The 17,072-nt window shown below is 37.8% G+C and overlaps 1 protein-coding gene across 3 annotated transcripts in view; it reads left to right on the top strand.

Moving 5' to 3' along the window:
- The window catches only part of LOC108290011 (tetratricopeptide repeat protein 28-like), a 358,528-nt gene that overhangs the window by 131,622 nt on the left and 209,834 nt on the right, over positions 1-17,072 (top strand). The window lies entirely within an intron of this gene.

Below are 17,072 nucleotides of genomic sequence, written 5' to 3'. Positions count from 1 at the left end.
TTTTAGTAGAGAAGGGGTTTCACCATGTTGACCAGGATGGTCTCGATCTCTTGACCTCGTGATCCACCCGCCTCGGCCTCCCAAAGTGCTGGGATTACAGGCTTGAGCCACCGCGCCCAGCTGATAATTTTTACTTTTAATAATCTAATTAATATATTAATGTACTGTCTCCAGATTTGTTATTAGCTATTGTATGACACACTTTTTTTTAAAAAACTTTTTACTTCTAACTTATCTGTGTCATTTTTATTTTTTATTTTTTTATTTTTTTTGTTTCAACTTTGTTTTGTGTGCCATGTTTAAGGTGGACTTATAGATAGCATATAGTTACTAGTTGCTTTTTTCTTTAGTCTGATTATCTCTGCTGTTTTATTGTGTGGAACATTAGACTATTCTCATTTAACGTAAATTTCAGTATAGTTGGTTTTAATCTATCACCTTGATGTTTATTTCTATTTGTTCCATTCTGTTTTTTTTCTTCTTCTTTTGAATTGAGAGTTTTTAATGATTTCTTTATATCTCTACTGTTGGCTAATTAACTATAGTTCTTTGCTTTATTGTTTTTAGGGTTTGCTTTAGGGTTTACAGTTTACCTTTTAGGTTATTTCAGAAATTCCAGCTCATGTATATTGTAACTTTACAACTGCATATTTCCCAGTTTAATTCTTTTGTTCCAGCTCCCAAATTTGATTCTGTTGTCACTAAGTTTACATCTACATGTATTGTAAACTCTAAACTACATTGTTATTTTTATTTAGACAAATCATCTATAAAGAAATTTAAAAATAAGAAAAATGTCTTATATTTATTGGTTTCACATATTTAGCACTATTCATTTTTTTTTTGTATATCCAAGTTTTTATATGGTTGACATTATCCCTATGCCTAAAGAACTTTTTTCTTTAAAATTTATTGTATAGTACAGATTTACTGGTGATAAATTATCTCAGATATTGTTTGTCTAATAATACCTTTATCTTTTTGCTGGATTTAAAGTACTAGATTGAGAAATTTTTTCCCCCAGCACTTCAACCCATTTATGCTGAGGTTGTAATTTTTCGAATTTTTCATGAGTGAAAAATCAGACCTTGGTAATGACCTTGAGCGGTTGGATATAAATAACTCCCACATGCTTAGTGTTCCAACAATGGAATGCTAGGCATAAGTAGGTTAAAGATTTTATTCTATTGTTTTCTGGCTTGCAGAGTTGCTGAGGAGGAGTTTACTGACCTTCTTATCTCTTTTTCTCCATAAAATTTATTTTTTTTCCTTTCGGCTACTTTTAAGATTTTTTGTTTTCTGTTTTTGCTGGTTTGAAGTAATTTGATTATGACATTCCATTTTTTAAGTTTTTTCGTGATTATCCTCTGGTTTAGATTCATAGAGCTTTTTGGATATATGGACTCACAGGTGTATCAAATTTAGAAATTTTCTGCCATTACTTACTCAGATTTTTTTTTTTTGTTCCTCCCTCCTTCCTTACCTTCTGTGGCTCTGATTATATGTATGTAGACTGCTTGATATTGTCCCATCAGCCAATGATGCTCTGTTTGTTTTTATTCGGTTTTTGTGCTTCAGTTTCTATAGATTGTACTGCTGTATCTTCAGATCTGGTGATCTTCTGCATATCTATTCTGTGGTTAATTCATTTAGTGAATTTTATTTTTATTTTTAAAAATATTTTTATGGCTGGGTATAGTGGTTTATGCCTGTAATCCCAATACTTTGGGATTTTTATTTTTTAGAGATTGGATCTTGTTCTGTTACCCAGGCTGGAGTGCAGTGGCATGATCATAGCTCACTGCATCCTGTAACTCTTGGGCTCAAGTGATCTTCTTGCTTTAGACTCTCAAGTAGTTAGGACCACAGGTGTGCACCACTGTGCCCAGCTAATTTTTGAAATACCTTTTTTTTTTTTTTAAGAGATGAGGGTCTTACTATATTGCCCAGGCTAGTCTCAAACTGAAGCGATCATCTTGCCTTGATGTCCGAAAGTGTTTGGATTATAGGTGTGAGCCAATGTGCCTGGCCTATCTAGTAAATTTCATATTTCAGATATTGTAATTTTCATCTTTAGAAGTTCCTTTTGACTCTTTCTTATGTCTTCTTTCTTCTACATATATATAGAAGAAATATATTTTAAATATATATATTTAAAAACACTGGAACGTACTTACAATAACTTTTAATTTTCTTGTCTGCTAATTTATCATCTCAGTCATTTTAACAATCTTTATTCATTTTTCTTCTGGTTATGTTTTACATTCTTCTACTTTTTCACATTTCAGGAATAAAAAATTATGGACATCGTTGATGTTTTCCTGTTGTGCATTTGTTTTATATTCTTTTCATTTAGAAAGTGTTTGGCTTTGTTCTGGCAGCCAATTATTTGCATACTTGTGGAGCTCCTCTTTTGGGGGTTCTGCCCTGATATCGTGAACTACTTTAGTCTTCCTAACTCTCACCTCTGACCCTCCAACCCAGCAAGACCTCTGTGCTTTGTTTTGGATTTCCCTTTGTGCATTATTGCCCAGAATATTTCTAGACGGCAGTAGGTTCTAAAAGGCAGAGGCCAGGGCAATTATGGGGCTAAATTAATTTGTATCCCTTCTTTCAGGCATCACACTTCTGTGCTGCCTATTTTTCAGTTTCTAAAAACAGTTGTTTTATATATTTTATTCATTATTCTACTTGTTGTGGCAGAGCATAAATGTGGTATCTGTTGCTCCATCATGGCCAAAAGTGGAAGCTACCACTGGTTTTCATGTAGTTTGAGGGTGTGGTAAATAACAAGTATATCAAGTATAATTTTTAATACAGATTTGTTTTGAGTAAAAGTCTGTAAGATAGCTTGATGTTTTCTTGTTGCCTTTTAACTAGTCTCCCTTGTTTAATGGTAATGGAACCAGGAGTGGGATGATTCCATATGGTATATAGAGTGAAGACTGGACCTGGAAAGATTCAATTTCACCTGTCCGTTGACTTATATGTGGTTTTAGACATATTCAAATTATTCAGATATTTTTTCCTCTGTAAAATGAAGGAAGCATATTAGACTGACCTAAGCTATGAAGTCTTACTCAGGTGAAAATACTGTGATTCTGTATTATATCTATAAATGATAATAAAGGTTGAATGCTAAGCTCTGAAGCTAGTTAAGCATTGTTTAAAATGGAAAACATGGGTCCTGGCTCTGGTAAAATTTGCTCCTAATTTGATCTGCTTAAATAATAAATCAAGGATAAAAAACAGTATTAAATTTTATAATACAAAGGGCATTTATTCATAAATATTATACACTCTGTTTTATGCAAATAGATGGCAAAATGCTGTGAGTTTGCATAGGAACTCATTTAGAAACAACTTCCTGCAGGGAGAAGCACACTGAATATATAGATATTAAATTCTTAATCCCCGTCAAAAATTCTCACCCAAGGAGTTCTCGTGAGATCTGGTCATTTAAAAATATGTGACACCCGCCTCCAGACCCAACTCTCTCTGGCTCCTGCTTTCACCATGTAATGTGCCTGTTCCCCTTTTGCCTTCTACCACAATTGTAAAGCTTCCTAAGGCCTCCCCAGAAGCAGATGCTGGTGTCATGCTTCCTCTACAGCCTGCAGACCGTGAGCCAATCACACCTCTTTTGTTATAAATTACCCAGTATCGGGTGCTTCTTTATAGCAACACAAGAACGGTCTCACACAGTCGTCTTGCCTGATGCAGGATCTGACATTGTCGACCACCTTCTTCTTGATACTCTTCCCCTGGGCCTATTTTCTTTACTTCTTGTTTTCTGATTCTTTTCCCCATTTGACTGCCCTTTCCATCTCCTCTTTCTCTCTCCATTTCTTTCTTTCCTTTTTTGTTTTTTTGAGACAGGGTCTCACTCTGTTGCCCAGGCTGGTATGCAGTGGCTCAGTCATGGTTCACTGCAGCCTCATCCTCCCAGGCTCAAGCAATCCTCATGTCTCAGCCTCCCAGATAGCTGGGGTTACAGGTGCATGCCACAACACCTGGCTAATTTTTGTATTTTTTGTAGAGATGGGGTTTCATCATGTTACTCAGGTTGCTCTGGAACCCCTGGGCTCCAGTGATCCTCCCACCTTAGCCTTCCGAAGTATTGGGATTACAAGTTTGAGCCACTGCTCCTGGCCTCTCCACCGGTTTCTAAATGTAGGTGTTCCCCAAGAATCTATTCCTGATATTTTATCTCCTAACAACCTCTACACTTCAGCACCTATAAACTCATCCAGTTCAAATCTACTCCCAGCATGTCTGCCCCCACCTTCCTCTTCTTGCTAAACTCCACTCCTCAATTCCTAACTGCCTGCCAGACATTTATTTCCACTAGGATAATCTGATGTTGCATCAAATTTAATATGTTCACAATCGAATTTACCACCTTCTGCAGAACTTGACCTCAGGCAGGACTGAAGCCTGGGCTTGTCAACAGGCAGTCTATCTGACAAGTTGACCTTCCTTTCACAGTCTCACAGTAGACAATCCATAATGTATTGGGGGTGACTCTTCATCCATTATTTGTACCTACTGAGCAGACAGGCAGGTAGTCAAAAAAAATTCGTGCGAGTTCTTTAAGATGCTCACTTTTTGATTATATAAAACGTGCATATAGTTCAAAATAGGAAAAGTACATGGCTGGGCACAGTGTAATCCCAGCACTTTGGGAGGCTGAGGCAGGTGGATCATTTGAGGTAAGGAGTTCGAGACCAGCCTGACCAACATGGTGAAACCCTGTCTTTACTAAAAACACAAAAAAATTAGCTGGACATGGTGGCACACGCCTGTAATCTCAGCTACTCAAGAGGCTGAGGCAGGAGAATCTTTTGAACCCAGGAGGCAGAGGTTGCGGTAAGCTGAGATTGTGCCACTGTACTTCAGCCTGGGCGACAGAGGGAGAGTCAGTCTCAAAAGAAAGAAAGAAAGAAATATACTAAAGGGAGTTCAGTGAAATACATTCATCCTCTTATCACCACCCCAACATTATCTAGTTTTTCTCCAGAATTTCTTCTCAAAGGCAATATTCATTACCAGTTTCTTATTTATAGTACCACAGATAGTCTATGCATATAAATATATACCTATAGGCCAGGCACAGTGGTTAATACCTGTAATTTCAGCAATTTGGGAGGCTGAGATGGTAGGGAATAACTAATGAAAACAAAACTTTGGAAACTGGGTGTTGTGGCTCACACCTGTAATCCCAGTATTTTGAGAAGCAGAGGCAGACAGATCCATTTCAGCTTAGGTGTTTGAAACTAGCCTGGGCAGCATGGTGAAAACCCACCTCTACAAAAAATACAAAAGTTAGCCAGATGTGGTAATGTGCACTTATGGTCCCAGCTATTCCAGAGGCTGAGATGGGAGGATCAGTTGAGCCTTGGAGGTTGAGATATATACAGCAAGCCATGATTGCACCACTGCACTCCAGCCTCGGTGACAGAATGAGACCCTAGCTCAAAAAAAGAAAAAAAAATGCACACAAAAAACCAAAACTGTGGATTAAAAGAAATTTTTCATACCACATTTTAGTTATAGATCATTTTAAAGATATTCTAAGCATGAAGAAAAATCACAATTCACATAACCCCAGCAACAAGCCCAATGAACCTTTTTTCTATGAATAATATGTCTTGAACACTTTTTATGGTTACTGAAATTAACAAAATATGATTTGTAATAATTCATTATTGCATGAATCTTTGCCTGCGATTATTTCTTACCTAGAATTAGAATTACATGGTTAAAGAATAGTATGATTTTTGTGGTCAATGATACGTAATTCCAAATTGTTCTCCAAAAGTTTATACATGAATTTATATTTTCATTATCAACATATGAGAGTGCCTGTTTTACTGTGCATTTGACAATGCTGGAATTTATAATTTTTTTTTCTTTTTTTTACTATCTCCAATAATGACTACAAGCAAGGAATTTATAATTTTTAAAACTTCATATTTTATGAAGTAAAGAATGGTTTCTTTTTCAATTTGTATTTCTTTGATTTGTTGCATATATTTGTTTGGTACTTATGACATTTTGCATATATTTGTTTGGTACTATTAATTTTTAAAATAATTTTTTTGTGTTTTTCGGTAGAGACAGGGTTTCACCATTTTGCCCAGGCTTGTCTTGAACTCCTGAACTCAAGTGATTCTCCTGCCTCAGCCTCCCAAAGTGCTGGGATTACAGGCATGAGCCATTATGCTTGGGCACTGACGGTTGATTTTTTGAGCATAATTACCTACTTACGTTTATTCATCACCCTTCAAAAAATGACTTAAAAACTTCAGACTATTAAAAATAGTATTTAATAGGAGAAAATTTTGATAAAATCATGAATTGCTCAGAATTTGCCTTTTCACACTCTTCCTTCTCCAGATTTTCCTACTAAGTACTACTTTGCCTTCGTGTAAGTTTTAAAGGGGCAGAAGAAAAGAGGGAGAAAGGAAAAAGGATGGAAAGGAGTAAAAGGAAGAAAAAATAAGAGATTAGTAATGTGAAACCCTTAGTACTGTGCCTGGCATTTATTAAGCATTTTATAAAAAGTATTATTGCCACTGCTATTATTATTTTAACATTAAAATATACCCATTTTCTATTGGATTTCTTTAGGACCTGACTTTTAAAGATTTTAAGCAATTTGGATTCTGGAGTCTGGCTCTTCTATGTTCTTTGCTAACTGTGTATACGTGAAAAAATAAATCTTTCTGAGAGTCTGCGTCCTTGTTTATAAAATTGAAATGATGATGCAGATGTCTCATTGGGCTATTTTGAGGCTTGTTGAGACAATATATATAAAGGATCAAGCACATGGAAGGCTCCCAGATACTCATTTTTCCTCATTGCCACCTCTCTTGATGCCGAGACCAGCTTGGTCGTGGAGACCCCAACCCGGTGGTGTTGAAGGAATTAAGAAAAAACACAAAGGTAGAGTGCAAAGTGGGATCAGGAGCTAACAGCATTCCGAACTGAGAGCCTTGAGCAGACTCTGACCCACGTATTTATTGTCTCTGAACAATAATAATAATAACAAGCAGGTGTTCTGTGTTTTCTCATGGCGCAAAGATGAACTAGGCAGGCAGCTGGTGCTTATTCACTACTGATTAAAGACAAACTAGAAAGCATTCTTCACGAAGGAGCAATGAGGGTAGGGTCACATACCCCGTTTTTAAAGAACTGATTTAACTAGTGTATGATATGCATACATTGTTTACTATTTTCGAATGTCCTGAGCAGTTTTCGGCTTGGGAGCCAGCTCAGTCTTCCTTGCTATTATTCTCAGTAAACAATATAATCTATTACACACGTTAGGACCTGTCCCCAACACCTTGACATCCCTTTGAAAGCCTGAGACAGCAGACTAGAGCACTGCCTGGTTAAGTGCCTCAATGGTGGATCCCCATTACTGCCCAGAGTGAGTATTGGAGATCTTAGTCCAGCCCTACCACTGTGATGGTGGCAGCTGATTTAGGCAGGTAGAGGGTTTCTTTTTATTTGTATAAATTTAATGGGTACGAGTGCAGTTTTAGAACATGAATATATTGTATATTGTTGAAGTCTGGGCTTTTAGTGTAGCTATCACCTGAATAATATATTTCGTACCTATTAAGTAATTTCTTATCTGTCATCTCCCCCAACCTCCCACCTTTCCAAGTTGCCAGTGTTTATTAGTCCACACTCTGTGTCCATGTGTCCACATTATTTAGCTTCCATTTATAAGTGAAAACGTGCAGTATTTGACTTTGTTTCCAAGTTTTTTCACTTGAGATAATGACTTCCCATTCCATCCATGTTACTGCAAAAGACATGATTTTTTTTATTTTTTATGGATGAGTAGTATTCCATGGCATACCACATTTTTAATCCATTCATCTGTTGATGGATATCTTTGCTGTTAGAAATTAGGCTGTGATAAACATAGAGTGTGGGTATCTTTTTGATATAATGATTTCTTTTCCTTTGGGTATATACCCAGTAGTTGCATTACTGCATCAAATGGTAGTTTAGGTCTCTGAGAGATATCCAAATCGTTTTCCATAGAGGTTGTACTAATTTACATTCCACCAGTAATATATAAGCCTTTTTTTTTTTTCTCTGAATCCTTGGCAACTTATTTTTTGACTTTGTAATTGCCATTCTGACTGGTGTAAGATGGTATCTTATTGTAGTTCTGATAATTAGTGATGATTAGTGAGTTGTGAGCATATTTTCACATGCTTATTGGCCATTGGTATGTCTTCTTTTGAAAACTGTTTATGTCCTTTGCCTGCTTTTTAATGGGGTTGTTTTTGTTGCCTTTGAGTTATTTGAGTTTCTTTTTTTCTTTTCTTTTCTTTTTTTGAGATGGAGTTTTGCTCTCATTACCCAGGCTGGAGTGCAATGGCGTGATCTCGGCTTATTGGAACTTCTGCCTCCTGGGTTCAAGCGATTCTTCTGCCTCAGCCTCCCAAGTTGCTGGGATTACAGGCATGGACCACCACGTCTGGCTACTTTTGTATTTTTAGTAGAGATGGGGTTTCACCTTGTTGGTCAGGGTGGTCTTGAACTCCTGACCTCAGGTGATTTGCCTGCCTCGGCCTCCCAAAGTGCTGGGATTACATGCATGAACCACCGTGCCTGGCTGCATTATTTGAGTTCCTTGTAGATTCTGGGTATTAGTTCCTTGTCAGATCCATAGTTTGCAAATATTTTCTCTTATTCTGCAGATTATCTATTCACTCTGTTACTTCTTATGCTGTGCAGAAGCTTTTCAGTTTTAGTCCTGTTTATCTATTTTTGTTTTTGTTGCATTTGCTTTTGAGGTCTTAGTCATAAATCTTTGCCTAAGCCAAAGTCCAGGACATTTTTTCCTAGGTTTTCTTCTAGTATTTTTAGTTTATGTCTTTAAAATGGATTTAAATCTTTAATCCATTTTGAGTTAATTGTTGTATGTGGCGAGCGACAGGGTTCCAGTTTCATTCTTCTGCATATGGCAATCCAGTTTTCCCAGCACCGTTTATTGAATAGAGTGTTGTATTAGTTAGCGCCCTCTACAGGGATGGAACAAATAGGTTATATTTATATATAAAAGGAAGTTTATTAAGGAGAATGGCCTCATATGATTACAAAGTGAAGTCCATGATAGGCCATCTGCAAACAGGGGAAAGAGAGAAGCTGGTAGCATGGCTCGGTCCAGGTCCCAAAGTCTCAAAACCAGGAAAGCCCGCAGTGCAGCTGTCAGTCTGAGGCCAGAGGCCCACGAAGCCCCCAGGGGGGTGCTGATGCAGGTCTCAGAGTTCAAAAGCCGAAGAACCTAGAGTCTGAGGTCCAAGGGCAGGAGGAGAGGAAGCAAGCGTCCAGGATAGGAAGAGACAGAGAGAGAGAGAGAGAGAGAGAGAGAGAGAGAGAGAGAGGAAGAGAGAGAGAGAGGAAGAGAGGAAGAAAGGGAGAGAGAGAGAGAAAGGAGTGTGAATGTGTGTCAGTGTCATCTTCTCTTGGCTTTGTTTTAGCTATGCTGAGCTGATTGTACCCATCCACACTGAGGGTGGGTCTTTCTCTCCCAGTCCACTGACTTAAATGTCCATTTCCCCTGATAACACCCTCACAGACACACCGAGAAATAATACTTTACCAGTCATCTAGGCATCACTCAGTCCAGTCAAATTGACAACTAATATTAATTATAACAAGCCCACCCCTTGTCAACTTGGCACCTTTACACATCTCCTTACATCATACTTCATCTCCAAATAAAGACAATAACAAGGTGATGATTCTGCCTAACATAATACAACTATCTTTTGTACAACTGAATAGACACTAATCTTAAATACTATTACATAAAACTAACAACCCTTAAATGCGAATATAAAGTCAGTAAATCTTATGTTACATGATAAAGGAATAAGAAAGGAAATAAAACAGTTATTTGCTTAATACAGGTGTGTATATATGCACAAACACATTTTTAACAAAACAAGGAGGAAATGCTCATGATAATTATAGTGCTTGGTTCAGTAACTGGTCATATGGTCATAGCTACTATTGATAATTACCTTCTTCTATCCATTCTATATTCCCTTTACCTTCAGCAAGCCTCTCAGCTGGTCCTGGCTTTTAGTAGTGGAGTAACTCAAAACTTTAGTCCTGAGGGGTCTGAGCTGTTTGTAGTTATGCCTAAATTGGGTTGTTGTAGTTTCCAAGTTGACCTTAATTACAAGGTTCAGTAATAGTAAAAGATGCCCTAAGGGATCCCCTGTGTCACAGATGTACTCTTCCTTACCTCCATTGTGAAGTAGTAGTCTGATTTTACCTTGATAGCCTAGGTCAGTCATTCCACACAACACTGTTAACTCTCTTCTTAGCTTGTTGACACAGAGGCAGGTGGAGCCCAAAATGGCTAGGTAGCAGTCTTAACTTCCAGTTCAGTTGTCCTTTCTTTAATGTATGATTTTGTCAACTTTGTCAAAGATCAGTTGGCTGTAGGTATGTGGCTTTATTTCTGGGTTCGCCATTCTGCTCTATTGATCTGTGTGTCTGTATTTATGATAGGACTGTGCTGTTTTGGTTACTACAGCCTTGTAATTTAATTTGAAGTCAGGTAATGTGATACCTCCAGCTTTGTTGTTTTTGCTTAGGATTGGCTTGGCTATTTGGGCTTTTTTTTGGTTCCTTATGAATTTTAAAAATAGCTTTTTCTAGTTCTGTGAAGAGTGTCATTGGTAGTTTGGTAGGAATAGCATTGAATCTGTAAATTGCTTTGGGCAGAATGGCCATTTGAACACTATTGATTCTTCCTATCCATGAGCATGGATTGCTTTTCCATTTGTTTGTGTCATCTTTGATTTCTTTGAGCAGTATTTTGTAATCCTCATTGTAGAGATCTTTTACCCTCTTGGTTAGCCGTATTCCTAGGAATTTTATTTTTTTTGTGGTGGTTGTAAATGGGATTGCCTTCCTGATTTGGCTCTTGGCTTGACTGTTTTTGGCTTATAGGGATGCTAGTGATTTTTGTACATTGATTTTGTACGCTGATACTTTACTGAAGTTGTTTATCAGCTGAAGGAGCTTTGGGCTGAGACTGTGGGGTTTTCTTGATATAGAATCATGTCGCCAGCAAACAGGGGTAGTTTCATTTCTCTCTTCATATTTGAATGCTCTGTATTTCTTTCTCTTGCCCAATTGCTGTGGCCAGGACTTCCAACATTATGTAGAACAGGAGTGGTGAGATAAAACATCTTTGTCTTGTGCATGTTTTCAAGGGGAATGCTACCAGCTTTTAGAATGGCCATAATTTATTTATTTTCTTGTTTAAAAATAGAGATGGGAATCTTGCTATGTTGACCAGGGTAGTCTAGAACACCTGGCCTCAAGTGATTCTCCCATCTTGACCTCCCAAAGTGCTAGGATTATAGGTGTGAGCCACAGTGACTGGCAAGAAACATCCTAATTTAGATAGGGTGGTCAGGGAAGACATTGCTATGGAGATGACTTTCAAGATGAGATCTGGAAGCTAAGAAGCATCTAGCTTTGCTGGAGCCCTGAAGCACAAATGCTTTGAGTTAAGAGAAGTTCTGTGTTCTCTGTACTGACAGGGAGGTCCAGGTTGCAGTATGGTGCTTGAGGGGCAGGGTGGTAGGAGATGAGATTGAACAGGTAGTCGGGGGCAGACCATGTAGAGCCTTTAAGAGCAGTAGGAAGCCATTTGTTGGGTTTAATTAGGGGAGTGCCATGATCTTATTTGCATTTTTAAAAGGCAACTCTGGAAGCTGAGAGAACACATTGCAGGGGACCAGAAGTGGAAATGGGGTATATAGATATGGGCTACTCTAGTGTCCAAGTGAAGTGTGGTAGTACCTTGGACTTTGGTAGTAGCAGTGAAGATAGAAAGAGGCAGAGGTATAGGATATAAATTTTGGAGAGAGCATTGACAGGAATTAATAATGAAAAGTGGTGTAAGGGAAAAAAAAAGGGGCAAAATTGATGACCTCAAGTTTTCTGTTTTTAGTAACTGTTGAAAGAGGAGCAGACTAAAGAATGAGATGGATGAAATCAAGAGTTGTACCTAGGATATGTTCAGTTTGAGATAACTCTAATAGACGCAAGGAGAAATATCAAGTAGGCAGTTGGATATTTAAATCTAGAGCTCAGAGAAGTCAGGGCTGAAGATAAACATTAGGAATTATCGGCATTTAAGTGATATTTAAAGCCATGGAATAGGATGATATCACTATTAATCATGTATAGTTTAAGCAAGAGAATAGAGTCTGGTACTGAACCCTATGGAACTGCAGTATTTAGAAACCTGAACAGAAGAGCCAGCAGAGGAGACTAAGAAGGAGTTGCCAGTACAATAGGAGTAAAACCAGATGAGTGTAGTATCATGTAAGCTAAGAGAGAAGACTGTTTCAATAAAGGGTGACAGTCATCTGTGTCAAAGGCAAGTGATTGGTTGAGTAAAATGATTTCAGAGAAGTGGCCATTGTATTTGGCAGTATGGAGGTATTGTTGGCTTTGGTAAGTGGTTTCAGTGGAATGGTGCTGCCAGACATCATATTCACATGAATGGAAGAGTGAAGTGGGAGGGGACTTGAGGAAGAGGGGCTAATCAAGTTGAGGAGGTAGCATTTTTAGAGAAGTATACTTGGGAAGGGAAGCAGAGAAATGGGATGATAATCAAAATTTCCCTCAGTATAGTACCAGGTGCATTCCAAACCTGTGAAAAGGAGGCATCAAAGGGCACATTTCCTAAAGCTGAACTTCAAGTTAAGAGTCAACTACATAGTATAGGACTTGAATTTCATTTTTAGCCTTGTTGTTAGAACATGACAAACAATTTTCTGCTAAAATCTTTTCTGTTCAAATTATTAAGACTTTATCAACTAAGGAGATACAATACTGATTTGTTGCAAGCCTACCTGGATGTTCAGTTCCTTTGTTACACATTTTCTGTCTGCTTGTTCTATCAGTCATTAAAAGATGTATATACATTTCCCAAATAATTGTGGATTTGTCTGTTTTCCCCTTTTAGTTTTATCAGTCTTTGCATTATATATTTTGATGTTATGTTAATGGTTTGTATTAACCAGCTTTTGCTGTATAACAAAAGAAATCTCTGTGGCATATACTACAAATAAGCATTTTTTTTTTAAATACTTTTGGGTCTGGGGTTGACTGAGGACTTCTTCAGGTGGCAGGTACAGTTTAGTTCTGATTCATGTTTCTTTGTTTCGCAGCACCTGCTAACGGGACTAGACTATCAGGGACATTCTCTTCTTATGGTGTATGAATGAGTACAAGATTCAATTCAAACTGTGCAAACACATGTAAGGCCTTTGATCATGTCATGCTCACTGACAATTTATTGGCCAAATCAACTAACATGGCCAAGGCCAACATTTAAGAAGGTGGGGGAGAATGCCTGCAGTAAGATGTGGAAGGAAATGTATATTTGCTTAATGACTTAATTTATCATATGGATATATACAGATTTAGAATTGTGATATCCTTTTGCTGGGTTAACTTTTAGAATTATTCTGAAATAATTACTATTATCACTGTGACTATTATTCTTATTACTATTTTTAATTATTTCTATTAAATTATTGCTCTATGAAATGTCTGTCTAGTAATGCTGCTTTTGTCAAAGTTTAATACTGATGTAGCTATGCCAGCTTTCTTTTGGTTTGTGTTTACATATTACATCTTTTGCTGTTTTTTCACTTTTGATCTCTCTGTGTCTATATATTTAAAGTATATCTCTTATAAGTCACATGTTGGGTTTCATTTTACTTTTTGTTCAATAAGAACTTTGTTGAGATATAATTCATATACCATAAAGCCTACCCTTAGAAAGTATATACTTCAGTGATTTTTAAAAATGTATTCATGGAGTTTTGCATGTATCACCACTAATTCTAGAACACTGTTATTCCAAAAAGAAACCCTATACCCATTAGTGATCACTCTCCATTGTCCCTCTCTCCCGACTTTACCCTCCAGCCTGTAACAACTACTAACCTCCTCTTGGTCTCTATGGATTTGCCTATTCTGGACATTTCATGTAAATGTAATCATACAATAGCTGGGCTTTTGTGACTGGTTTCTTTTACTTAGATAAAAGGAAGATACCTACTTTTTTTTTTTTTCCCCAGGTTCATCCATATGGTAGTGTGTATTAGTACTTCATACCTTTTTTAGTATTTTATTCTTACTGTGCTTTAGTTCATTATTTTCCATTGACCTGTTTTCTAGTTCATCAGTAATCTGTTATTAAACCCGTCTTTTGAGTTCAAATTTCAGTAGTTGTTTTTCAGTTCTATTATTTAAAATTATGTTTTAATATATTTTAATCATCTACTGCAATTTTCAGTCTTTCAATATTTTCTGTTTCTCAGTTTTCTTAAATATATTAATCATGGTACTATAAAAATTCTTGTTTACTAACTCTGCTTTCTTAGTTACCTGTGATTCTCTTGTTTGTTTGTTTTTTCTCATAGTTGTCTATCATATTATTCCCTTTCTTGGCATATCTTACAGAAAGATAGACATTGTGTATAAAAGCTCTGGAGTCTACAGATAATGTTATCTTCTAGAGAAGTCCACTGTTTCCTTCTACTAGGCAGTCTTGGGTGGATCACTTTAATCCAATCAGAGCATTGAGCTAAGGGCTAGCTTGTGGAGCTTTTGACAGCGAGTTCTGGGTGTTCACCAGGGCTCTAGCCCTAATGGGTTCTGAATTCCATTTTCCATCTCTTCAGCATTCTGAGACTGCTGAAAATGTATTGCTTTTCAAAGATTTCCTGCTCAGCCTCGTATCCTGCACAATTTGGTGGATATCTTGAGGGAAAACCTGGCTACGTGTTAGGCTTTGTTCTTTACCTCTCTCTCTTCTCTGAGATCTTGGCCCCTCAAGTTTCTGATTTTGTCTTAATATCCCCAAGAGACAACTAAAGCTCTGCTTGTTTTATGTTTTCCAGAAGCAATCTTATGACTGATGGAAAGCCTAGATGGATTCTCAGCCTCTTGACCTTTTCCCAGAATTAGCAATTCCCCAAGAGAAAGAGGGGCAGGAGAATATCTGCCCAGCTCTTTTGTTTTCTCCTCTCTGGAATCTTGGCTTTGCTAATCCAGCTGCTTAATTAGCACTCTAACACCTTTACATAGATAGGCTTTTTTTTCTTTTTCCATGTGAGAGATAGGGTCTCCCTCTGTCACCCAGACTGAAGTGCAGAGGCTTGGTCACAGCTCACCATAACCACAAACTCCTGGGCTTAAGTGATTCTCTCGCTCTAGTCTTCTAGTAGCTGGGACTACAGGTGCACACTACAATGTCCAGCTAATTAAAAAAATACTTATATATTTTTGATAGAGATAGGATATTGCTATGTTGTGCAGGTTGGTCCTGAACTCCTGGCCTCAAAGCATCCTCTCACCTCGGCCCCCCAAATCCCTGGAATATAGGCATGAGCCACTGCCCCTGGCCTTCAACAGAGTTTTAAAATTTATATTATATGGATTTTTGGAGGAATTTGTTTTGTTTGAGATAGGGTCCTGCTGTGTCACCCAGGATGGAGTGTAGTGGCATGTCTCGGCTCACTGCAACCTCCACCTCCCAGGTCTATGTGATTTTCCTGCCCCAGCCTCCCAAGTAGCTGGGACTACAGGCATGTGCCACCACACCTGGCTAATTTTTGTTTTTAGTAGAGTTGGGGTTTTACCATGTTGGCCAGGGTGGTCTCGAGCTCCCCTCCTCAAGTGATTTGCTGCCTTGACCTCCCAAAGTACTGGGATTACAAGTGTGTGCTACCACGCCAAGCCCTGTTTTGTTTTTCAGATGTGGTCTTGTTATATTGCCCACGCTGGAGTGCAGTGGCGCAATCATATCTCACTTCAACCTTGAACTCCTGAGCTTAAGCAGTCCTCTCACTTTAGCCTCCTGAGTAGCAGGGACCACAGGCACATGTCACCACGCCCGGCTGATTTATTTCTTTATTTGCTCATTGATTTTTTGTAGAGACAAGGTCTCACAATGGTACCCAGGTTGTGGAGGACAGTTTTGATAGGAGAGTTGGTCTGCCACAAATGATTCTTTTCTACCTGAAATCAGTAGTTTGACCTAACTGATGATCTTGCTGCTTTTGCCTTTGAGCGAGTTGAGTGTTGGTCAGAGGAACTCACTAGATTTTATAGCTTATTCATAAATGTGCAGTTGATCTCCAGTTATTCACAGTAAAAGATGACAGTTCTGGAGATTCATAAGACATGTATATGAGATACTAGCTTATTAAAGGCTTTTATAGAATTACAAAACACGTTCACAGATGTTAATTCATTTGGTCCTTTCAATTTTGTAAGGATAAGCATTATTATCTTCAATTAAGAGTTGAGTTTGGAAAGACTATTGCCTTCTGTCTTTTATTTGCTGCTTTTGGGTAAAGTCAGGACTCAAACCTAGAATGTATGAGACCAAATCTAGTATTTTTTCCCATCTGCATCCACTTGGGACTACAGAAACTAGTTCTTGTATAAGTCAATTTGTTTTACTGCATAACAGGGCACTATGAAGTATTAGAACTGTAAAATAGTATATTATTTACAGATATACTCAGAGGAGTCTCTTTCTGTCTTTGTTCTAGGTAGAATGTAAAGCTCACAAATTATTTTGTGTTTTGCTTTAACTGTCAACACTTGAATATGTTAAATTTTACTTCTATTATTCAGCAAAAGAGAAGAGGGCTTGCTGCCCGATGCACTAGAAACCAATGCTATGACAACAATATTTGAGAAAAGAAAAGCTTTATATTGCAAGTTGACTAACAAGGAGATAGGAGTCCAGCTCAAATGTGTTTCCTTATGCTGACTTTTTATAAGAAAGGGTTGAGAGGTAGATGCTGAGATTAGCAGGTTATTGGTGAAAGGAAAGGAGAAGTCTGGTAAAGTCCTCAGGCATGCATAGTTATCTCCTCATGCCTCCTCATAGGTCCCGTGTGCAAATTGGGGGAGAGTTAGTATGAAACATCTGGTAGAAATGAATGCTGTGATGTCACCAGGCTCTTTCTGTGCAAACTCCA

The sequence above is a fragment of the Cebus imitator genome, unplaced genomic scaffold, assembly GCF_001604975.1.
Source record: "Cebus imitator isolate Cc_AM_T3 unplaced genomic scaffold, Cebus_imitator-1.0 Scaffold419, whole genome shotgun sequence".
NCBI classification, from domain to species: Eukaryota; Metazoa; Chordata; class Mammalia; order Primates; family Cebidae; genus Cebus; species Cebus imitator.
This window is presented reverse-complemented; position numbering and strand designations above follow the sequence as displayed.